Source organism: Leptonotus elevatus, chromosome 4 (genome assembly GCF_054856555.1).
Source record: "Leptonotus elevatus isolate MCC_2025b chromosome 4, RoL_Lele_1.0, whole genome shotgun sequence".
NCBI classification, from domain to species: Eukaryota; Metazoa; Chordata; class Actinopteri; order Syngnathiformes; family Syngnathidae; genus Leptonotus; species Leptonotus elevatus.
Genome location: NC_141242.1, coordinates 23,544,268 through 23,565,878, shown reverse-complemented (window position 1 = coordinate 23,565,878; position 21,611 = coordinate 23,544,268). Strand labels below are relative to the sequence as shown.

At 40.4% G+C, this 21,611-nt stretch overlaps 39 non-coding genes across 39 annotated transcripts; all 39 read right to left on the bottom strand.

Annotated features, from left to right (window-relative positions):
- Nucleotides 1-579: 579 nt before the first annotated feature.
- On the bottom strand, nt 580-651 carry trnaq-uug (transfer RNA glutamine (anticodon UUG)). The gene has a single exon. It is a non-coding gene; the product is annotated as a tRNA-Gln (tRNA).
- A 1,022-nt stretch (nt 652-1,673) lies between these two features.
- trnaq-cug (transfer RNA glutamine (anticodon CUG)) lies at nt 1,674-1,745 on the bottom strand. Its single transcript has one exon. It is a non-coding gene; the product is annotated as a tRNA-Gln (tRNA).
- A 1,454-nt stretch (nt 1,746-3,199) lies between these two features.
- trnaq-cug (transfer RNA glutamine (anticodon CUG)) lies at nt 3,200-3,271 on the bottom strand. Its single transcript has one exon. It is a non-coding gene; the product is annotated as a tRNA-Gln (tRNA).
- Nucleotides 3,272-5,085: 1,814 nt separating this feature from the next.
- trnaq-cug (transfer RNA glutamine (anticodon CUG)) lies at nt 5,086-5,157 on the bottom strand. The gene has a single exon. It is a non-coding gene; the product is annotated as a tRNA-Gln (tRNA).
- A 546-nt stretch (nt 5,158-5,703) lies between these two features.
- Nucleotides 5,704-5,775, bottom strand: trnaq-uug (transfer RNA glutamine (anticodon UUG)). Its single transcript has one exon. It is a non-coding gene; the product is annotated as a tRNA-Gln (tRNA).
- An 87-nt stretch (nt 5,776-5,862) lies between these two features.
- trnaq-cug (transfer RNA glutamine (anticodon CUG)) lies at nt 5,863-5,934 on the bottom strand. The gene has a single exon. It is a non-coding gene; the product is annotated as a tRNA-Gln (tRNA).
- A 135-nt stretch (nt 5,935-6,069) lies between these two features.
- Nucleotides 6,070-6,141, bottom strand: trnaq-cug (transfer RNA glutamine (anticodon CUG)). Its single transcript has one exon. It is a non-coding gene; the product is annotated as a tRNA-Gln (tRNA).
- A 134-nt stretch (nt 6,142-6,275) lies between these two features.
- On the bottom strand, nt 6,276-6,346 carry trnaq-uug (transfer RNA glutamine (anticodon UUG)). The gene has a single exon. It is a non-coding gene; the product is annotated as a tRNA-Gln (tRNA).
- Nucleotides 6,347-6,433: 87 nt separating this feature from the next.
- trnaq-cug (transfer RNA glutamine (anticodon CUG)) lies at nt 6,434-6,505 on the bottom strand. Its single transcript has one exon. It is a non-coding gene; the product is annotated as a tRNA-Gln (tRNA).
- A 670-nt stretch (nt 6,506-7,175) lies between these two features.
- On the bottom strand, nt 7,176-7,247 carry trnaq-cug (transfer RNA glutamine (anticodon CUG)). The gene has a single exon. It is a non-coding gene; the product is annotated as a tRNA-Gln (tRNA).
- A 910-nt stretch (nt 7,248-8,157) lies between these two features.
- On the bottom strand, nt 8,158-8,229 carry trnaq-cug (transfer RNA glutamine (anticodon CUG)). Its single transcript has one exon. It is a non-coding gene; the product is annotated as a tRNA-Gln (tRNA).
- Nucleotides 8,230-8,775: 546 nt separating this feature from the next.
- Nucleotides 8,776-8,847, bottom strand: trnaq-uug (transfer RNA glutamine (anticodon UUG)). Its single transcript has one exon. It is a non-coding gene; the product is annotated as a tRNA-Gln (tRNA).
- An 87-nt stretch (nt 8,848-8,934) lies between these two features.
- On the bottom strand, nt 8,935-9,006 carry trnaq-cug (transfer RNA glutamine (anticodon CUG)). Its single transcript has one exon. It is a non-coding gene; the product is annotated as a tRNA-Gln (tRNA).
- Nucleotides 9,007-9,141: 135 nt separating this feature from the next.
- trnaq-cug (transfer RNA glutamine (anticodon CUG)) lies at nt 9,142-9,213 on the bottom strand. The gene has a single exon. It is a non-coding gene; the product is annotated as a tRNA-Gln (tRNA).
- Nucleotides 9,214-9,347: 134 nt separating this feature from the next.
- Nucleotides 9,348-9,418, bottom strand: trnaq-uug (transfer RNA glutamine (anticodon UUG)). Its single transcript has one exon. It is a non-coding gene; the product is annotated as a tRNA-Gln (tRNA).
- A 1,814-nt stretch (nt 9,419-11,232) lies between these two features.
- On the bottom strand, nt 11,233-11,304 carry trnaq-cug (transfer RNA glutamine (anticodon CUG)). The gene has a single exon. It is a non-coding gene; the product is annotated as a tRNA-Gln (tRNA).
- A 302-nt stretch (nt 11,305-11,606) lies between these two features.
- trnaq-cug (transfer RNA glutamine (anticodon CUG)) lies at nt 11,607-11,678 on the bottom strand. The gene has a single exon. It is a non-coding gene; the product is annotated as a tRNA-Gln (tRNA).
- An 87-nt stretch (nt 11,679-11,765) lies between these two features.
- trnaq-cug (transfer RNA glutamine (anticodon CUG)) lies at nt 11,766-11,837 on the bottom strand. The gene has a single exon. It is a non-coding gene; the product is annotated as a tRNA-Gln (tRNA).
- A 135-nt stretch (nt 11,838-11,972) lies between these two features.
- trnaq-cug (transfer RNA glutamine (anticodon CUG)) lies at nt 11,973-12,044 on the bottom strand. Its single transcript has one exon. It is a non-coding gene; the product is annotated as a tRNA-Gln (tRNA).
- Nucleotides 12,045-12,178: 134 nt separating this feature from the next.
- On the bottom strand, nt 12,179-12,250 carry trnaq-uug (transfer RNA glutamine (anticodon UUG)). Its single transcript has one exon. It is a non-coding gene; the product is annotated as a tRNA-Gln (tRNA).
- Nucleotides 12,251-12,543: 293 nt separating this feature from the next.
- On the bottom strand, nt 12,544-12,615 carry trnae-uuc (transfer RNA glutamic acid (anticodon UUC)). The gene has a single exon. It is a non-coding gene; the product is annotated as a tRNA-Glu (tRNA).
- Nucleotides 12,616-12,750: 135 nt separating this feature from the next.
- On the bottom strand, nt 12,751-12,822 carry trnah-gug (transfer RNA histidin (anticodon GUG)). The gene has a single exon. It is a non-coding gene; the product is annotated as a tRNA-His (tRNA).
- Nucleotides 12,823-13,114: 292 nt separating this feature from the next.
- trnaq-cug (transfer RNA glutamine (anticodon CUG)) lies at nt 13,115-13,186 on the bottom strand. The gene has a single exon. It is a non-coding gene; the product is annotated as a tRNA-Gln (tRNA).
- Nucleotides 13,187-14,060: 874 nt separating this feature from the next.
- trnaq-uug (transfer RNA glutamine (anticodon UUG)) lies at nt 14,061-14,132 on the bottom strand. The gene has a single exon. It is a non-coding gene; the product is annotated as a tRNA-Gln (tRNA).
- A 294-nt stretch (nt 14,133-14,426) lies between these two features.
- trnaq-cug (transfer RNA glutamine (anticodon CUG)) lies at nt 14,427-14,498 on the bottom strand. Its single transcript has one exon. It is a non-coding gene; the product is annotated as a tRNA-Gln (tRNA).
- Nucleotides 14,499-14,790: 292 nt separating this feature from the next.
- trnaq-cug (transfer RNA glutamine (anticodon CUG)) lies at nt 14,791-14,862 on the bottom strand. Its single transcript has one exon. It is a non-coding gene; the product is annotated as a tRNA-Gln (tRNA).
- Nucleotides 14,863-16,478: 1,616 nt separating this feature from the next.
- On the bottom strand, nt 16,479-16,550 carry trnaq-uug (transfer RNA glutamine (anticodon UUG)). Its single transcript has one exon. It is a non-coding gene; the product is annotated as a tRNA-Gln (tRNA).
- An 87-nt stretch (nt 16,551-16,637) lies between these two features.
- trnaq-cug (transfer RNA glutamine (anticodon CUG)) lies at nt 16,638-16,709 on the bottom strand. Its single transcript has one exon. It is a non-coding gene; the product is annotated as a tRNA-Gln (tRNA).
- Nucleotides 16,710-16,843: 134 nt separating this feature from the next.
- trnaq-uug (transfer RNA glutamine (anticodon UUG)) lies at nt 16,844-16,915 on the bottom strand. The gene has a single exon. It is a non-coding gene; the product is annotated as a tRNA-Gln (tRNA).
- Nucleotides 16,916-17,003: 88 nt separating this feature from the next.
- Nucleotides 17,004-17,075, bottom strand: trnaq-cug (transfer RNA glutamine (anticodon CUG)). The gene has a single exon. It is a non-coding gene; the product is annotated as a tRNA-Gln (tRNA).
- Nucleotides 17,076-17,780: 705 nt separating this feature from the next.
- Nucleotides 17,781-17,852, bottom strand: trnaq-cug (transfer RNA glutamine (anticodon CUG)). Its single transcript has one exon. It is a non-coding gene; the product is annotated as a tRNA-Gln (tRNA).
- Nucleotides 17,853-18,560: 708 nt separating this feature from the next.
- On the bottom strand, nt 18,561-18,632 carry trnaq-cug (transfer RNA glutamine (anticodon CUG)). Its single transcript has one exon. It is a non-coding gene; the product is annotated as a tRNA-Gln (tRNA).
- A 546-nt stretch (nt 18,633-19,178) lies between these two features.
- On the bottom strand, nt 19,179-19,250 carry trnaq-uug (transfer RNA glutamine (anticodon UUG)). Its single transcript has one exon. It is a non-coding gene; the product is annotated as a tRNA-Gln (tRNA).
- A 706-nt stretch (nt 19,251-19,956) lies between these two features.
- Nucleotides 19,957-20,029, bottom strand: trnaq-uug (transfer RNA glutamine (anticodon UUG)). Its single transcript has one exon. It is a non-coding gene; the product is annotated as a tRNA-Gln (tRNA).
- A 293-nt stretch (nt 20,030-20,322) lies between these two features.
- Nucleotides 20,323-20,394, bottom strand: trnaq-cug (transfer RNA glutamine (anticodon CUG)). The gene has a single exon. It is a non-coding gene; the product is annotated as a tRNA-Gln (tRNA).
- A 340-nt stretch (nt 20,395-20,734) lies between these two features.
- On the bottom strand, nt 20,735-20,806 carry trnaq-uug (transfer RNA glutamine (anticodon UUG)). Its single transcript has one exon. It is a non-coding gene; the product is annotated as a tRNA-Gln (tRNA).
- Nucleotides 20,807-21,099: 293 nt separating this feature from the next.
- On the bottom strand, nt 21,100-21,171 carry trnaq-cug (transfer RNA glutamine (anticodon CUG)). The gene has a single exon. It is a non-coding gene; the product is annotated as a tRNA-Gln (tRNA).
- Nucleotides 21,172-21,305: 134 nt separating this feature from the next.
- trnaq-uug (transfer RNA glutamine (anticodon UUG)) lies at nt 21,306-21,377 on the bottom strand. The gene has a single exon. It is a non-coding gene; the product is annotated as a tRNA-Gln (tRNA).
- Nucleotides 21,378-21,465: 88 nt separating this feature from the next.
- On the bottom strand, nt 21,466-21,537 carry trnaq-cug (transfer RNA glutamine (anticodon CUG)). The gene has a single exon. It is a non-coding gene; the product is annotated as a tRNA-Gln (tRNA).
- Between the last annotated feature and the right edge of the window lie 74 nt (nt 21,538-21,611).

Here is a 21,611-nt window from a genome sequence, read left to right as displayed (position 1 = left end):
CAATTGAGGTCCCACCAAGACTTCAACTCAGATCACTGGATTCAGAGTCCAGAGTGCTAACCATTACACCATGGAACCCAGTCTTAGAGGTGAAATAGTTTCGTAGGGCTGCATAAAACATACTGAAAACGTAAAAATTACTTTCCTGTTAAGTGACAAATGTTTGAGGTCCCACCAAGACTTGAACTCGATTCACTGGATTCAGAGTCCAGAGTGCTAACCATTACACCATGGAACACTGGTATAAACTTCGTGAGGATCATACAGTATCATAGGGCTGCATACAACATACTGAAAACTAAAAATTCCTGAGGGCAGCATACAACGTGGTGATAATGTAAAAATTGCTTTATAGTAAAGTGACAAATATATGAGGTCCCACCGAGACATGAACTCGGATCACTAGATTCAGAGACCAGAGTGTTAACCATTACACCATGGATCCCTGGATTTCAGTCTATGAGGATCATACAGCTTCAACGGGCTGCATACAACATACTGAAAAATAAGAATTCCTTCGGGCTGCATACAACGTACTGAAAACTAAAAATTCCTTTCCAGTAAAATGAAAAACATTTGAGGTCCCACCGAGACTTGAACTCAGATCACTGGATTCAAAGTCCAGAGTGCTAAACATTACACCATGGAACCCAGTCTTATAGATGAGACAGTTTCGTAGGGCTGCATACAACATACTGAAATCGTAAAAATTCCTTTCCAGTAAAATGAAAAACTATTGAGGTCCCACCGAGACTTGAACTCGGATCACTGTATTCAAAGTCCAGAGTGCTAACCATACACCATGGAACCCAGGCTTATGATGAAACAGTTTCGTAGGGCTGCATTCAACATACTGAAAAGGTAAAAATTACTTTCCAGTTAAGTGACAAATGTTTGAGGTGCCACCAAGACTTGAACTCGGATCACTGGATTCAGAGTCCAGAGTGCTAACCGTTACACCATGGAACCCTGGATTTTAGTCTATGAGGATCATACAGTTTCAACGGGCTGCATACAACATACTGAAAAATAAGAATTCCTTCGGGTTGCATACAACGTACTGAAAACTACAAATACCTTTCCAGTAAAATGAAAAACATTTAAGGGCCCACCGAGACTTGAACTCGGATCACTGGATTCAGAGTTCAGAGTGCTAACCATTAAGCCATGGAACACTGGTATAAACTGCATGAGGATCATACAGTATCATAGGGCTGCATACAACATACTGAAAACTAAAAATTCCTTAGGGCAGCACACAACATACGGAAAACTAAAAATTCCTTTCCAGTAAAATGAAAAACATTTGAGGTCCCATCGAGACTTGAACTTGGATCACAGGATTCAAAGTCCAGAGTGCTAACCAATACACCATGGAACGCTAGATTTCAGTCTATGAGGATCATACAGTTTCATCGGGCTGCATACAACATACTGAAAAATAAGAATTCCTTCGGGCTGCATACAACGTACTGAAAACTAAAAATTCCTTTCCAGTAAAATGAAAAACATTTGAGGTCCCACCAAGACTTGAACTCGGATCACTGTATTCAAAGTCCAGAGTGCTAACCATACACCATGGAACCCAGGCTTATGATGAAACAGTTTCGTAGGGCTGCATTCAACATACTGAAAACATAAAAATTACTTTCAAGTTAAGTGACAAATGTTTGAGGTCCCACCAAGACTTGAACTCGGATCACTGGATTCAGAGTCCAGAGTGCTAACCATTACACTATGGAACCCTGGTATAAACTGCGTGAGGATCATACAGTTTCTTAGGGCTGCATACAACATACTGAAAACTAAAAATTCCTTAGGTCAGCATACAACGTGGTGATAACGTAAAAATTGCTTTACAGTAAAGTAAAAAAATATAGGAGGTCCCACCAAAACTTTAACTCGGATCACAGGATTCAGAGTCCAGAGTGCTAACCATTACACCATGGAACCCTGGATTTTAGTCTAAGAGGATCATACAGTTTCATCAGGCTGCATACAACATACTGAAAAATAAGAATTCATTCGGGCTGCATACAACGTACTGAAAACTAAAAATTCCTTTCCAGTAAAATGAAAAACATTTGAGGTCCCACCGAGACTTGAACTCAGTTCACAGGATTCAGAGACCAGAGTGCTAACCATTACACCATGAAACCTTGGAATTTAATTCATGAGGATCATACAGTTTCAACGGGCTGCATACAGCATAATGAAAACTAAGAATTCCTTTCCAGTAAAATGAAAAACATTTGTGGTCCCACCGAGACTTGAACTCGGATCACTGGAGTCAGAGTTCAGAGTGCTAACCATTAAGCCATGGAACACTGGTATAAACTGCATGAGGATCATACAGTATCATAGGGCTGCATACAACATACTGAAAACTAAAAATTACTTTCCAGTTAAGTGACAAATGTTTGAGGTGCCACCAAGACTTGAACTCGGATCACTGGATTCAGAGTCCAGAGTGCTAACCGTTACACCATGGAAGCCTGGATTTTAGTCTATGAGGATGATACAGTTTCAACGGGCTGCATACAACATACTGAAAAATAAGAATTCCTTCGGGTTGCATACAACGTACTGAATACTACAAATACCTTTCCAGTAAAATGAAAAACATTTAAGGGCCCACCGAGACTTGAACTCGGATCACTGGATTCAGAGTTCAGAGTGCTAACCATTAAGCCATGGAACACTGGTATAAACTGCATGAGGATCATACAGTATCATAGGGCTGCATACAACATACTGAAAACTAAAAATTCCTTAGGGCAGCACACAACATACGGAAAACTAAAAATTCCTTTCCAGTAAAATGAAAAACATTTGAGGTCCTATCGAGACTTGAACTTGGATCACAGGATTCAAAGTCCAGAGTGCTAACCAATACACCATGGAACGCTAGATTTCAGTCTATGAGGATCATACAGTTTCATCGGGCTGCATACAACATACTGAAAAATAAGAATTCCTTCGGGCTGCATACAACGTACTGAAAACTAAAAATTCCTTTCCAGTAAAATGAAAAACATTTGAGGTCCCACTGAGACTTGAACTCGGATCACTGTATTCAAAGTCCAGAGTGCTAACCATACACCACGGAACCCAGGCTTATGATGAAACAGTTTCGTAGGGCTGCATTCAACATACTGAAAACATAAAAATTACTTTCAAGTTAAGTGACAAATGTTTGAGGTCCCACCAAGACTTGAACTCGGATCACTGGATTCAGAGTCCAGAGTGCTAACCATTACACTATGGAACCCTGGTATAAACTGAGTGAGGATCATACAGTTTCTTAGGGCTGCATACAACATACTGAAAACTAAAAATTCCTTAGGTCAGCATACAACGTGGTGATAACGTAAAAATTGCTTTACAGTAAAGTAAAAAAATATAGGAGGTCCCACCAAAACTTTAACTCGGATCACAGGATTCAGAGTCCAGAGTGCTAACCATTACACCATGGAACCCTGGATTTTAGTCTAAGAGGATCATACAGTTTCATCAGGCTGCATACAACATACTGAAAAATAAGAATTCATTCGGGCTGCATACAATGTACTGAAAACTAAAAATTCCTTTCCAGTAAAATGAAAAACATTTGAGGTCCCACCGAGACTTGAACTCAGTTCACAGGATTCAGAGACCAGAGTGCTAACCATTACACCATGAAACCTTGGAATTTAATTCATGAGGATCATACAGTTTCAACGGGCTGCATACAGCATAATGAAAACTAAGAATTCCTTTCCAGTAAAATGAAAAACATATGAGGTCCCACCGAGACTTGAACTCGGATCACTTGATTCAGAGTTCAGAGTGCTAACCATTACACCAAGGATCCCTGTATTGAAGTCTATGAGGATCATACAGTTTTAACGGGCTGCATACAACATACTGAAAACTAAAAATTCCTTAGGGCAGCAGACAACGTGGTGCTAACGTAAAAATTGCTTTAGAGTAAAGTGACAAATATATGAGGTCCCACCGAGACTTCAACTCAGATCACTGGATTCAGAGTCCAGAGTGCTAACCATTACACCATGGAACCCTGGACTATAATCTATGAGGATCATACAGTTTCTTCGGGCTGCATACAACATACTGAAAAATAAGAATTCCTTCGGGCTGCATACAACGTACTGAAAACTAAAAATTCCTTTCCAGTAAAATGAAAAACATTTGAGGTCCCACCGAGACTTGAACTCGGATCACTGTATTCAAAGTCCAGAGTGCTAACCATACACCATGGAACCCAGGCTTATGATGAAACAGTTTCGTAGGGCTGCATTCAACATACTGAAAACGTAAAAATTACTTTCCAGTTAAGTGACAAATGTTTGAGGTGCCACCAAGACTTGAACTCAGATCACTGGATTCAGAGTCCAGAGTGCTAACCATTACACTATGGAAACCTGGTATAAACTGTGTGAGGATCATACAGTTTCTTAGGGCTGCATACCACATACTGAAAACTAAAAATTCCTTAGGTCAGCATACAACGTGGTGATAACGTAAAAATTGCTTTACTGTAAAGTGACAAATATAGGAGGTCCCACCGAGACTTGAACTAGGATCATTGGATTCAGAGTCCAGAGTGCTAACCATTACACCATGTAACCCTGGATTTTAGTCTATGAGGATCATACAGTTTCAACGGGCTGCATACAGCATAATGAAAACTAAGAATTCCTTCGGGCTGCATACAACGTACTGAAAACTAAAAATTCCTTTCCAGTAAAATGAAATACATTTGAGGTCCCACCGAGCCTTGAACTCTGATCACTGGAATCAAAGTCCAGAGTGTTAAACAGTACACCATGGAACCCAGGTTTATAGATGAAACCGTTTCGTAGGGCGGCATACAATATACTGAACACGTAAAAATTACTTTACAAGAAAGTGACAAATTTTTGAGGTCCCAACAAGACTTGAACTCGGATTACTGGATTTAGAGTACAGAGTGCTAACCATTACACCATGGAACTCAGGATAATAAACGAAACCGTTTCGTAGGGCTGCATACAACATACTGAAAACGTAAAAATTACTTTCCAGTAAAGTTACAAATGTTTGAGGTCCCACCGAGACTTGAACTCGGATCACTGGATACAGAGTCCAGAGTGCTAACCGTTACACCATGGAACCTTGGATTTTAGTCTATGAGGGTCATACAGTTTCAACGGGCTGCATACAACATACTGAAAAATAAGAATTCCTTCGGGTTGCATACAACGTACTGAAAACTACAAATACCTTTCCAGTAAAATGAAAAACATTTAAGGGCCCACCGAGACTTGAACTCGGATCACTGGATTCAGAGTTCAGAGTGCTAACCATTAAGCCATGGAACACTGGTATAAACTGCATGAGGATCATACAGTATCATAGGGCTGCATACAACATACTGAAAACTAAAAATTCCTTAGGGCAGCACACAAGATACGGCAAACTAAAAATTTGTTTCCAGTAAAATGAAAAACATTTGAGGTCCCATCGAGACTTGAACTTGGATCACGGGATTCAAAGTCCAGAGTGCTAACCAATACACCATGGAACCCTAGATTTCAGTCTATGAGGATCATACAGTTTCATCGGGCTGCATACAACATACTGAAAAATAAGAATTCCTTCGGGCTGCATACAACGTACTGAAAACGAAAATTTCCTTTCCAGTAAAATGAAAAACATTTGAGGTCCCACCGAGAGATTAACTCGGATCACTGGATTCAAAGTCCAGAGTGCTAACCATTACACCATGGAACCCAGTCTTATGATGAAACAGTTTCGTAGGGCTGCATACAACATACTGAAAACGTAAAAATTACTTTCCAGTTCAGTGACAAATGTTTTAGGTCCCACCGAGACTTGAACTCGGATCACTGGATTCAGAGTCCAGAGTGCTAACCATTACACCATGGAACCCTGTTATAAACTGCGTGAGGATCATACAGTTTCATAGGGCTGCATACAACATACTGAAAACTAAAAATTCCTTCGGGCAGCATAGAACGTGGTGATAACGTAAAAATTGCTTTACAGTAAAGTGACAAATATATGAGGTCCCACCGAGACTTGAACTCGGATCACTGGATTCAGAGTCCAGAGTGCTAACCATTACACCATGGAACCCTGTTATAAACTGCGTGCGGATCATACAGTATCATAGGGCTGCATACAACATACTGAAAACTAAAAATTCCTTCGGGCTGCACACAACGTACTGAAAACTAAAAATTCCTTTCCAGTAAATTGAAAAACATTTGAGGTCCCACCGAGACTTGAACTCGGATCACTGGATTCAAAGTCCAGAGTGCTAACCATACACCATGGAACCCAGGCGTATGATGAAACAGTTTCGTAGGGCTGCATACAACATACTGAAAACGTAAAAATTACTTTCCAGTTAAGTGACAAATGTTAGAGGTCCCACCAAGACTCGAACTCGGATCACTGGATTCAGAGTCCAGAGTGCTAACCATTACACTATGGAACCCTGGTAAAAACTGCGTGAGGATCATACAGTTTCTTAGGGCTGCATACAACATACTGAAAACTAAAAATTCCTTAGGTCAGCATACAACGTGGTGATAACGTAAAAATTGCTTTACAGTAAAGTGACAAATATAGGAGGTCCCACCGAGACTTGAACTAGGATCATTGGATTCAGAGTCCAGAGTGCTAACCATTACACTATGTAACCCTGGATTTTAGTCTATGAGGATCATACAGTTTCAACGGGCTGCATACAGCATAATGAAAACTAAGAATTCCTTTCCAGTAAAATGAAAAACATTTGAGGTCCCATCGAGCCTTGAACTCTGATCACTGGATTAAAAATCCAGAGTGCTAAACAGTACACCATGGAACCCAGGTTTATAGATGAAACCGTTTCGTAGGGCAGCATACAATATACTGAACACGTAAAAATTACTTTACAGGAAAGTGACAAATGTTTGAGGTCCCACCGAGACTTGAACTCGGATTACTGGATTCAGAGTACAGAGTGCTAACCATTACACCATGGAACCCTGGTATAAGTTGTGTGAGGATCATACAGTTTCATAGGGCTGCATACAAAATACTAAAAACTAAAAATTCCTTCGGGCAGCATACAACGTGGTGATAACGTAAAAATTGCTTTACAGTAAAGTGACAAATATATTAGGTCCCACCGAGACTTGAACTCGGATCACTGGATACAGAGTCCAGAGTGCTAACCGTTACACCATGGAACCCTGGATTTTAGTCTATGAGGATCATACAGTTTCAACGGGCTGCATACAACATACTGAAAAATAAGAATTCCTTCGGGCTGCATACAACTGACTGAAAACTACAAATACCTTTCCAGTAAAATGAAAAACATTTGAGGTCCCACCGAGACTTGAACTCAGATCACTGGATTCAGAGTCCAGAGTGCTAACCATTACACCATGTTACCCTGTTATAAACTGCGTGCGGATCAGACAGTATCATAGGGCTGCATACCACATACTGAAAACTAAAAATTCCTTAAGTCAGCATACAACGTGGTGATAACGTAAAAATTGCTTTACAGTAAAGTGACAAATATAGGAGGTCCCACCGAGACTTGAACTAGGATCATTGGATTCAGAGTCCAGAGTGCTAACCATTACACCATGTAACCCTGGATTTTAGTCTATGAGGATCATACAGTTTCAACGGGCTGCATACAGCATAATGAAAACTAAGAATTCCTTCGGGCTGCATACAACGTACTGAAAACTAAAAATTCCTTTCCAGTAAAATGAAAAACATTTGAGGTCCCACCGAGCTTTGAACTCTGATCACTGGATTCAAAGTCCAGAGTGTTAAACAGTACACCATGGAACCCAGGTTTATAGATGAAACCGTTTCGTAGGGCGGCATACTACTGAACACGTAAAAATTACTTTACAAGAAAGTGACAAATTTTTGAGTTTCCAACAAGACTTGAACTCGGATTACTGGATTCAGAGTACAGAGTGCTAACCATTACACCATGGAACCCTGGTATAAGTTGTGTGAGGATCATACAGTTTCATAGGGCTGCATACAACATACTAAAAACTAGAAATTCCTTCGGGCAGCATACAACGTGGTGATAACGTAAAAATTGCTTTACAGTAAAGTGACAAATATATGAGGTCCCACCGAGACTTGAACTCGGATCACTGGATACAGAGTCCAGAGTGCTAACCGTTACACCATGGAACCCTGGATTTTAGTCTATGAGGATCATACAGTTTCAACGGGCTGCATTCAACATACTGAAAAATAAGAATTCCTTCGGGTTGCATACAACGTACTGAAAACTACAAATACCTTTCCAGTAAAATGAAAAACATTTAAGGGCCCACCGAGACTTGAACTCGGATCACTGGATTCAGAGTTCAGAGTATTAACCATTAAGCCATGGAACACTGGTATAAACTGCATGAGGATCATACAGTATCATAGGGCTGCATACAACATACTGAAAACTAAAAATTCCTTAGGGCAGCACACAAGATACGGAAAACTAAAAATTCCTTTCCAGTAAAATGAAAAACATTTGAGGTCCCATCGAGACTTGAACTTGGATCACGGGATTCAAAGTCCAGAGTGCTAACCAATACACCATGGAACCCTAGATTTCAGTCTATGAGGATCATACAGTTTCATCGGGCTGCATACAACATACTGAAAAATAGGAATTCCTTCGGGCTGCATACAACGTACTGAAAACGAAAATTTCCTTTCCAGTAAAATGAAAAACATTTGAGGTCCCACCGAGAGTTGAACTCGGATCACTGGATTCAAAGTCCAGAGTGCTAACCATTACACCATGGAACCCAGTCTTATGATGAAACAGTTTCGTAGGGCTGCATACAACATACTGAAAACGTAAAAATTACTTTCCAGTTAAGTGACAAATGTTTTAGGTCCCACCGAGACTTGAACTCGGATCACTGGATTCAGAGTCCAGAGTGCTAACCATTACACCATGGAACCCTGTTATAAACTGCGTGAGGATCATACAGTTTCATAGGGCTGCATACAACATACTGAAAACTAAAAATTCCTTCGGGCAGCATAGAACGTGGTGATAACGTAAAAATTGCTTTACAGTAAAGTGACAAATATATGAGGTCCCACCGAGACTTGAACTCGGATCACTGGATTCAGAGTCCAGAGTGCTAACCATTACACCATGGAACCCTGTTATAAACTGCGTGCGGATCAGACAGTATCATAGGGCTGCATACAACATACTGAAAATTAAAAATTCCTTCGGGCTGCACACAACGTACTGAAAACTAAAAATTCCTTTCCAGTAAATTGAAAAACATTTGAGGTCCCACCGAGACTTGAACTCGGATCACTGGATTCAAAGTCCAGAGTGCTAACCATACACCATGGAACCCAGGCGTATGATGAAACAGTTTCGTAGGGCTGCATACAACATACTGAAAACGTAAAAATTACTTTCCAGTTAAGTGACAAATGTTTGAGGTCGCACCAAGACTTGAACTCGAATCACTGGATTCAGAGTCCAGAGTGCTAACCATTACACTATGGAACCCTGGTAAAAACTGCGTGAGGATCATACAGTTTCTTAGGGCTGCATACAACATACTGAAAACTAAAAATTCCTTAGGTCAGCATACAACGTGGTGATAACGTAAAAATTGCTTTACAATAAAGTGACAAATATAGGAGGTCCCACCTAGACTTGAACTAGGATCATTGGATTCAGAGTCCAGAGTGCTAACCATTACACTATGTAACCCTGGATTTTAGTCTATGAGGATCATACAGTTTCAACGGGCTGCATACAGCATAATGAAAACTAAGAATTCCTTTCCAGTAAAATGAAAAACATTTGAGGTCCCACCGAGCCTTGAACTCTGATCACTGGATTAAAAGTCCAGAGTGCTAAACAGTACACCATGGAACCCAGGTTTATAGATGAAACCGTTTCGTAGGGTGGCATACAATATACTGAACACGTAAAAATTACTTTACAGGAAAGTGACAAATGTTTGAGGTCCCACCGAGACTTGAACTCGGATTACTGGATTCAGAGTACAGAGTGCTAACCATTACACCATGGAACCCTGGTATAAGTTGTGTGAGGATCATACAGTTTCATAGGGCTGCATACAACATACTGAAAACTAAAAATTCCTTCGGGCAGCATACAACGTGGTGATAATGTAAAAATTGCTTTATAGTAAAGTGACAAATATATGAGGTCCCACCGAGACATGAACTCGGATCACTGGATTCAGAGTCCAGAGTGCTAACCGTTACATCAAGGAAACCTGGATTTTAGTCTATGAGGATCATACAGTTTCAACGGGCTGCATACAACATACTGAAAAATAAGAATTCCTTCGGGCTGCATACAACGTACTGAAAACTACAAATACATTTCCAGTAAAATGAAAAACATTTGACATCCCACCGAGACTTGAACTCAGATCACTGGATTCAGAGTCCAGAGTGCTAACCATTACACCATGTTACCCTGTTATAAACTGCGTGCGGATCAGACAGTATCATAGGGCTGCATACAACATACTGAAAACTAAAAATTCCTTCGGGCTGCACACAACATACGGAAAACTAAAAATTCCTTTCCAGTAAAATGAAAAACATTTGAGGTCCCATCGAGACTTGAACTTGGATCACGGGATTCAAAGTCCAGAGTGCTAACCAATACACCATGGAACCCTAGATTTCAGTCTATGAGGATCATACAGTTTCATCGGGCTGCATACAACATAATGAAAACTAAGAATTCCTTCGGGCTGCATACAACGTACTGAAAACTAAAAATTCCTTTCCAGTAAAATGAAAAACATTTGAGGTCCCACAGAGCTTTGAACTCTGATCACTGGATTCAAAGTCCAGAGTGTTAAACAGTACACCATGGAACCCAGGTTTATAGATGAAACCGTTTCGTAGGGCGGCATACAATATACTGAACACGTAAAAATTACTTTACAAGAAAGTGACAAATTTTTGAGGTCCCAACAAGACTTGAACTCGGATTACTGGATTCAGAGTACAGAGTGCTAACCATTACACCATGGAACCCTGGTATAAGTTGTGTGAGGATCATACAGTTTCATAGGGCTGCATACAACATACTAAAAACTAAAAATTCCTTCGGGCAGCATACAACGTGGTGATAACGTAAAAATTGCTTTACAGTAAAGTGACAAATATATGAGGTCCCACCGAGACTTGAACTCGGATCACTGGATACAGAGTCCAGAGTGCTAACCGTTACACCATGGAACCCTGGATTTTAGTCTATGAGGATCATACAGTTTCAACGGGCTGCATACAACATACTGAAAAATAAGAATTCCTTCGGGTTGCATACAACGTACTGAAAACTACAAATACCTTTCCAGTAAAATGAAAAACATTTAAGGGCCCACCGAGACTTGAACTCGGATCACTGGATTCAGAGTTCAGAGTATTAACCATTAAGCCATGGAACACTGGTATAAACTGCATGAGGATCATACAGTATCATAGGGCTGCATACAACGTACTGAAAACGAAAATTTCCTTTCCAGTAAAATGAAAAAAATTTGAGGTCCCACCGAGAGTTGAACTCGGATCACTGGATTCAGAGTCCAGAGTGCTAACCATTACACCATGGAACCCAGTCTTATGATGAAACAGTTTCGTAGGGCTGCATACAACATACTGAAAACGTAAAAATTACTTTCCAGTTAAGTGACAAATGTTTTAGGTCCCACCGAGACTTGAACTCGGATCACTGGATTCAGAGTCCAGAGTGCTAACCATTACACTATGGAACCCTGTTATAAACTGCGTGAGGATCATACAGTTTCATAGGGCTGCATACAACATACTGAAAACTAAAAATTCCTTCGGGCAGCATAGAACGTGGTGATAACGTAAAAATTGCTTTACAGTAAAGTGACAAATATATGAGGTCCCACCGAGACTTGAACTCGGATCACTGGATTCAGAGTCCAGAGTGCTAACCATTACACCATGGAACCCTGTTATAAACTGCGTGCGGATCAGACAGTATCATAGGGCTGCATACAACATACTGAAAAATAAGAATTCCTTCGCGCTGCATACAACGTACTGAAAACTAAAATTTCCTTTCCAGTAAAATGAAAAACATTTGAGGTCCCACCGAGACTTGAACTCAGATCACTGGATTCAAAGTCCAGAGTGCTAACCATTACACCATGGAACCCAGTCTTATGATGAAACAGTTTCGTAGGGCTGCATACAACATACTGAAAACGTAAAAATTACTTTCCAGTTAAGTGACAAATGTTTTACGTACCACCGAGACTTGAACTCGGATCACTGGATTCAGAGTCCAGAGTGCTAACCATTACACCATGGAACCCTGGATTTTAGTCTATGAGGATCATACAGTTTTAACGGGCTGCATACAACATACTGAAAACTAAAAATTCCTTCAGGCTGCACACAACGTACTGAAAACTAAAAATTCCTTTCCAGTAAAATGAAAAACATTTGAGGTCCCATCGAGACTTGAACTCGGACCACGGGAATGAAAGTCCAGAGTGCTAACCATTACACCATGGAACCCTGGATTTAAGTCTATGAGGATCATACAGTTTTAACGGGCTGCATACAACATACTGAAAACTAAAAATTCCTTAGGGCAGCAGACAACGTGGTGATAACGTAAAAATTGCTTTAGAGTAAAGTGACAAATATATGAGGTCCCACCGAGACTTCAACTCGGATCACTGGATTCACAGTCCAGAGTGCTAACCATTACACCATGGAACCCTGGACTATAATCTATGAGGATCATACAGTTTCTTCGGGCTGCATACAACATACTGAAAAATAAGAATTCCTTCGGGCTGCATACAACGTACTGAAAACTAAAAATTCCTTTCCAGTAAAATGAAAAACATTTGAGGTCCCAACGAGACTTGAACTCGGATCACTGTATTCAAAGTCCAGAGTGCTAACCATACACCATGGAACCCAGGCTTATGTTGAAACAGTTTCGTAGGGCTGCATTCAACATACTGAAAACGTAAATATTACTTTCCAGTTAAGTGACAAATGTTTGAGGTCCCACCAAGACTTGAACTCAGATCACTGGATTCAGAGTCCAGAGTGCTAACCATTACACTATGGAACCCTGGCATAAACTGCGTGAGGATCATACAGTTTCTTAGGGCTGCATACAACATACTGAAAACTAAAAATTCCTTAGGTCAGGATACAACGTGGTGATAACGTAAAAATTGCTTTACAGTAAAGTGACAAATATAGGAGGTCCCACCGAGACTTGAACTAGGATCATTGGATTCAGAGTCCAGAGTGCTAACCATTACACTATGTAACCCTGGATTTTAGTCTATGAGGATCATACAGTTTCAACGGGCTGCATACAGCATAATGAAAACTAAGAATTCCTTTCCAGTAAAATGAAAAACATTTGAGGTCCCACCGAGCCTTGAACTCTGATCACTGGATTAAAAGTCCAGAGTGCTAAACAGTACACCATGGAACCCAGGTTTATAGATGAAACCGTTTCGTAGGGCGGCATACAATATACTGAACACGTAAAAATTACTTTACAGGAAAGTGACAAATGTTTGAGGTCCCACCGAGACTTGAACTCGGATTACTGGATTCAGAGTACAGAGTGCTAACCATTACACCATGTTACCCTGTTATAAACTGCGTGCGGATCAGACAGTATCATAGGGCTGCATACAACATACTGAAAACTAAAAATTCCTTCGGGCTGCACACAACATACGGAAAACTAAAAATTGCTTTCCAGTAAAATGAAAAACATTTGAGGTCCCATCGAGACTTGAACTTGGATCACGGGATTCAAATCCAGAGTGCTAACCAATACACCATGGAACCCTAGATTTCAGTCTATGAGGATCATACAGTTTCATCGGGCTGCATACAACATACTGAAAAATAAGAATTCCTTCGCGCTGCATACAACGTACTGAAAACTAAAATTTCCTTTCCAGTAAAATGAAAAACATTTGAGGTCCCACCGAGACTTGAACTCAGATCACTGGATTCAAAGTCCAGAGTGCTAACCATTACACCATGGAACCCAGTCTTATGATGAAACAGTTTCGTAGGGCTGCATACAACATACTGAAAACGTAAAAATTACTTTCCAGTTAAGTGACAAATGTTTTACGTACCACCGAGACTTGAACTCGGATCACTGGATTCAGAGTCCAGAGTGCTAACCATTACACCATGGAACCCTGGATTTTAGTCTATGAGGATCATACAGTTTTAACGGGCTGCATACAACATACTGAAAACTAAAAATTCCTTAGGGCAGCAGACAACGTGGTGATAACGTAAAAATTGCTTTAGAGTAAAGTGACAAATAAATGAGGTCCCACCGAGACTTCAACTCGGATCACTGGATTCAGAGTCCAGAGTGCTAACCATTACACCATGGAACCCTGGACTATAATCTATGAGGATCATATAGTTTCTTCGGGCTGCATACAACATACTGAAAAATAAGAATTCCTTCGGGCTGCATACAACGTACTGAAAACTAAAAATTCCTTTCCAGTAAAATGAAAAACATTTGAGGTCCCACCGAGACTTGAACTCGGATCACTGTATTCAAAGTCCAGAGTGCTAACCATACACCATGGAACCCAGGCTTATGTTGAAACAGTTTCGTAGGGCTGCATTCAACATACTGAAAACGTAAATATTACTGTCCAGTTAAGTGACAAATGTTTGAGGTCCCACCAAGACTTGAACTCGGATCACTGGATTCAGAGTCCAGAGTGCTAACCATTACACTATGGAACCCTGGTATAAACTGCGTGAGGATCATACAGTTTCTTAGGGCTGCATACAACATACTGAAAACTAAAAATTCCTTAGGTCAGGATACAACGTGGTGATAACGTAAAAATTGCTTTACAGTAAAGTGACAAATATAGGAGGTCCCACCGAGACCTGAACTAGGATCATTGGATTCAGAGTCCAGAGTGCTAACCATTACACCATGTAACCCTGGATTTTAGTCTATGAGGATCATACAGTTTCAACGGGCTGCATACAGCATAATGAAAACTAAGAATTCCTTTCCAGTAAAATGAAAAACATTTGAGGTCCCACCGAGCCTTGAACTCTGATCACTGGATTAAAAGTCCAGAGTGCTAAACAGTACACCATGGAACCCAGGTTTATAGATGAAACCGTTTCGTAGGGCGGCATACAATATACTGAACACGTAAAAATTACTTTCCAGTTAAGTGACAAATGTTTGAGGTCCCACCAAGACTTGAACATGGATCACTGGATTCAGAGTCCAGAGTGTTAACCATTACACTATGGAACCCTGGATTTTAGTCTATGAGGATCATACAGTTTCAACGGGCTGCATACAGCATAATGAAAACTAAGAATTCCTTTCCAGTAAAATGAAAAACATTTGAGGTCCCACCGAGCCTTGAACTCTGATAACTGGATTAAAAGTCCAGAGTGCTAAACAGTACACCATGGAACCCAGGTTTATAGATGAAACCGTTTCGTAGGGCGGCATACAATATACTGAACACGTAAAAATTACTTTACAGGAAAGTGACAAATGTTTGAGGTCCCACCGAGACTTGAACTCGGATTACTGGATTCAGAGTACAGAGTGCTAACCATTACACCATGGAACCCTGGTATAAGTTGTGTGAGGATCATACAGTTTCATAGGGCTGCATACAACATACTAAAAACTAAAAATTCCTTCGGGCAGCATACAACGTGGTGATAATGTAAAAATTGCTTTACAGTGAAGTGACAAATATATTAGGTCCCACCGAGACTTGAACTCGGATCACTGGATACAGAGTCCAGAGTGCTAACCGTTACACCAAGGAAACCTGGAGTTTAGTCTATGAGGATCATACAGTTTCAACGGGCTGCATACAACATACTGAAAAATAAGAATTCCTTCGGGCTGCATACAACGTACTGAGAACTACAAATACATTTCCAGTAAAATGAAAAACATTTGACGTCCCACCGAGACTTGAACTCGGATCACTGGATTCAGAGTTCAGAGTGCTAACCATTAAGCCATGGAACACTGGTATAAACTGCATGAGGATCATACAGTATCATAGGGCTGCATACAACATACTGAAAACTAAAAATTCCTTAGGGCAGCACACAACATACGGAAAACTAAAAATTCCTTTCCAGTAAAATGAAAAACATTTGAGATCCCATCGAGACTTGAACTTGGATCACGGGATTCAAAGTCCAGAGTGCTAACCAATACACCATGGAACCCTAGATTTCAGTCTATGAGGATCATACAGTTTCATCGGGCTGCATACAACATACTGAAAAATAAGAATTCCTTCGGGCTGCATACAACGTACTGAAAACTAAAAATTCCTTTCCAGTAAAATGAAAAACGTTTGAGGTCCCACCGAGACTTGAACTCGGATCACTGGATTCAAAGTCCAGAGTGCTAACCATTACACCATGGAACCCAGTCTTATGATGAAACAGTTTCGTAAGGCTGCATACGACATACTGAAAACGTAAAAATTACTTTCCAGCTAAGTGATAAATATATGAGGTCCCACCGAGACTTGAACTCGGATCACTGGATTCAGAGTCCAGAGTGCTAACCATTACACCATGGAACCCTGTTATAAACTGCGTGCGGATCAGACAGTATCATAGGGCTGCATACAACATACTGAAAACTAAAAATTCCTTCGGGCTGCACACAACGTACTGAAAACTAAAAATTCCTTTCCAGTAAAATGAAAAATATTTGAGGTCCCACCGAGACTTGAACTCAGATCACTGGATTCAAAGTCCAGAGTGCTAACCATTACACCATGTAACCCAGGCTTATACATGAAACCGTTTCGTAGGGCTGCATATAACATACTGAACACGTAAAAAGTACTTTACATGAAAGTCACAAATGTTTGAGGTCCCACCAAGACTTGAACTCGGATCACTGGATTCAGAGTCCAGAGTGCTAACCATTACACCATGGAACCCTGGATTAAAGTCTATGAGGATCATACAGTTTTAACGGGCTGCATACAACATACTGAAAACTAAAAATTCCTTAGGGCAGCAGACAACGTGGTGATAACGTAAAAATTGCTTTAGAGTAAAGTGACAAATATATGAGGTCCCACCGAGACGTCAACTCGGATCACTGGATTCAGAGTCCAGAGTGCTAACCATTACACCATGGAACCCTGGATTTTAGTCTATGAGGATCATACAGTTTTAACGGGCTGCATACAACATACTGAAAACTAAAAATTCCTTTTGGCTGCACACAACGTACTGAAAACTAAAAATTCCTTTCCAGTAAAATGAAAAACATTTGAAGTCCCATCGAGACTTGAACTCAGACCACGGGATTCAAATTCCAGAATGCTAACCAATACACCATGGAAACCTGGACTATAATCTATGAGGATCATACAGTTTCTTCGTGCTGCATACAACATACTGAAAAATAAGAATTCCTTCGGGCTGCATACAACGTACTGAAAACTAAAAATTCCTTTCCAGTAAAATGAAAAACATTTGAGGTCCCACCGAGACTTGAACACAGATCACTGGATTCAAAGTCCAGAGTGCTAACCATACACCATGGAACCCAGGCTTATGATGAAACAGTTTCGTAGGGCTGCGTACAACATACTGAAAACGTAAAAATTACTTTTCAGTTAAGTGACAAATGTTTGAGGTCCCACCTAGACTTGAACTCGGATCACTGGATTCAGAGTCCAGAGTGCTAACCATTACACTATGGAACCCTGGTGTAAACTGCGTGAGGATCATACAGTTTCTTAGGGCTGCATACAACATACTGAAAACTAAAAATTCCTTAGGTCAGCAAACAACGTGGTGATAACGTAAAAATTGCTTTACAGTAAAGTGACAAATATAGGAGGTCCCACCGAGACTTGAACTAGGATCATTGGATTCAGAGTCCAGAGTGCTAACCATTACACCATGTAACCCTGGATTTTAGACTATGAGGATCATACAGTTTCAACGGGCTGCATACAGCATAATGAAAACTAAGAATTCCTTCGGGCTGCATACAACGTACTGAAAACTAAAAATTCCTTTCCAGTAAAATGAAAAACATTTGAGGTCCCACCGAGCATTGAACTCTGATCACTGGATTCAAAGTCCAGAGTGCTAAACAGTACACCATGGAACCCACGTTTATAGATGAAACCGTTTCGTAGGGCGGCATACAATATACTGAACACGTAAAAATTACTTTACAGGAAAGTGACAAATGTTTGAGGTCCCACCGAGACTTGAACTCGGATTACTGGATTCAGAGTACAGAGTGCTAACCATTACACCATGGAACCCTGGTATAAGTTGTGTGAGGATCATACAGTTTCATAGGGCTGCATACAACATACTAAAATTTAAAAATTGCTTCGGGCAGCATACAACGTGGTGATAACGTAAAAATTGCTTTACAGTAAAGTGACAAATATATGAGGTCCCACCGAGACTTGAACTCGGATCACTGGATACAGAGTCCAGAGTGCTAACCGTTACACCATGGAACCCTGGATTTTAGTCTATGAGGATCATACAGTTTCAATGGGCTGCATACAACATACTGAAAAATAAGAATTCCTTCGGGCTGCATACAACGTACTGAAAACTACAAATACCTTTCCAGTAAAATGAAAAACATTTGAGGTCCCACCGAGACTTGAACTCGGATCACTGGATTCAGAGTTCAGAGTGCTAACCATTAAGCCATGGAACACTGGTATAAACTACGTGAGGATCATACAGTATCATAGGGCTGCATACAACATACTGAAAACTAAAAATTACTTAGGGCAGCACACAACATACGGAAAACTAAAAATTCCTTTCCAGTAAAATGAAAAACATTTGAGGTCCCATTGAGACTTGAACTTGGATCACGGGAATCAAAGTCCAGAGTGCTAACTAATACACCATGGAACCCTAGATTTCAGTCTATGAGGATCATACAGTTTCATCGGGCTGCATACAACATACTGAAAAATAAGAATTCCTTCGGGCTGCAAACAACGTACTGAAAACTAAAAATTCCTTTCCAGTAAAATGAAAAACATTTGAGGTCCCACCGAGACTTGAACTCGGATCACTGGATTCAAAGTCCAGAGTGCTAACCATTACACCATGGAACCCACTCTTATAGATGAAACTGTTTCGTAGGGCTGCATACAACATACTGAAAACGTAAAAATGACTTTCCAGAAAAGTGACAAATGTTTGAGGTCCCACCGAGACTTGAACTCGGATCACTGGATTCAGAGTTCAGAGTGCTAACCATTAAGCCATGGAACATTGATATAAACTGCATGAGGATCATACAGTATCATAGGGCTGCATATAACATACTGAAAACTAAAAATTCCTTAGGGCAGCACACAACATACGGAAAACTAAAAATTCCTTTCCAGTAAAATGAAAAACATTTGAGGTCCCATCAAGACTTGAACTTGGATCACGGGATTCAAAGTCCAGAGTGCTAACCAATACACCATGGAACCCTAGATTTCAGTCTATGAGGATCATACAGTTTCATCGGGCTGCATACAACATACTGAAAAATAAGAATTCCTTCGGGCTGCATACAACGTACTGAAAACTAAAAATTCCTTTCCAGTAAAATGAAAAACATTTGAGGTCCCACCAAGACTTGAACTAGGATCATTGGATTCAGAGACCAGAGTGCTAACCATTACACCATGTAACCCTGGATTTTAGACTATGAGGATCATACAGTTTCATCGGGCTGCATACAACATACTGAAAAATAAGAATTCCTTCGGGCTGCAAACAACGTACTGAAAACTAAAAATTCCTTTCCAGTAAAATGAAAAACATTTGAGGTCCCACCGAGACTTGAACTCGGATCACTGGATTCAAAGTCCAGAGTGCTAACCATTACACCATGGAAACCAGTCTTATGATGAAACAGTTTCGTAGGGCTGCATACAACATACTGAAAATGTAAACATTACTTTCCAGTTAAGTGACAAATGTTTTAGGTCCCACCGAGACTTGAACACGGATCACTGGATTCAGAGTCCAGAGTGCTAACCATTACACAATGGAACCCTGTTATAAACTGCATGAGGATCACAAAGTTTCATAGGGCTGCATGCAACATACTGAAAACTAAAAATTCCTTCGGGCAGCATACAACGTGGTGATAACGTAAAAATTGCTTTACAGTAAAGTGACAAATATATGAGGTCCCACCGAGACTTGAACTCGGATCACTGGATTCAGAGTCCAGAGTGCTAACCATTACACCATGGAACCCTGGATTTTAGTCTATGAAGATCATACAGTTTCAACGGGCTGCATACAACATACTGAAAACTAAGAATTCCTTTGGGCTGCACACAACGTACTGAAAACTAAAAATTCCTTTCCAGTAAAATGAAAAACATTTGAGGTCCCATCAAGACTTGAACTCAGATCACGGGATTCAAAGTCCAGAGTGCCAACCAATACACCATGGAACCCTGGTTTTTAGTCTATGAGGATCATACAGTTTCATCGGGCTGCATACAACATACTGAAAAATAAGAATTCCTTCGGGCTGCATACAACGTACTAAAAACTAAAAATTCCTTTCCAGTAAAATGAAAAAAATTGGAGGTTCCACCGAGACTTGAACTCGGATCACTGGATTCAAAGTCCAGAGTGCTAACCATTACACCATGGAACCCAGTCTTATGATGAGACAGTTTCGTAGGGCTGCATACAACATACTGAAACGTAAAAATTACTTTCCAGTTAAGTGACAAATGTTGTAGGTCCCACCGAGACTTGAACTCGGATCACTGGATTCAGAGAACAGAGTGCAAACCACTACACCATGGAACCCTGTTATAAACTGCATGAGGATCATACAGTTTCATAGGGCTGCATACAACATACTGAAAACTAAAAATTCCTTCGGGCAGCATACAACGTGGTGATAACGTAAAAATTGCTTTACAGTAAAATGACAAATATATGAGGTCACACCGAGACTTGAACTCGGATCACTGGATTCAGAGTCCAGAGTGCTAACCATTACACCATGGAACCCTGTTATAAACTGCGTGCGGATCAGACAGTATCATAGGGCTGCATACAACATACTGAAAACTAAAAATTCCTTCGGGCTGCACACAACGTACTGAAAACTAAAAATTCCTTTCCAGTAAAATGAAAAACATTTGAGGTCTCACCGAGACTTGAACTCGGATCACTGGATTCAAAGTCCAGAGTGCTAACCATTACACCATGGAACCCAGGCTTATACATGAAACCGTTTCGTAGGGCTGCATATAACATACTGAACACGTAAAAAATACTTTACATGAAAGTCACAAATGTTTGAGGTCCCACCGAGACTTGAACTCGGATCACTGGATTCAGAGTCCAGAGTGCTAACCATTACACCATGGAACCCTGGATTTAAGTCTATGAGGATCATACAGTTTTAACGGGCTGCATACAACATACTGAAAACTAAAAATTCCTTA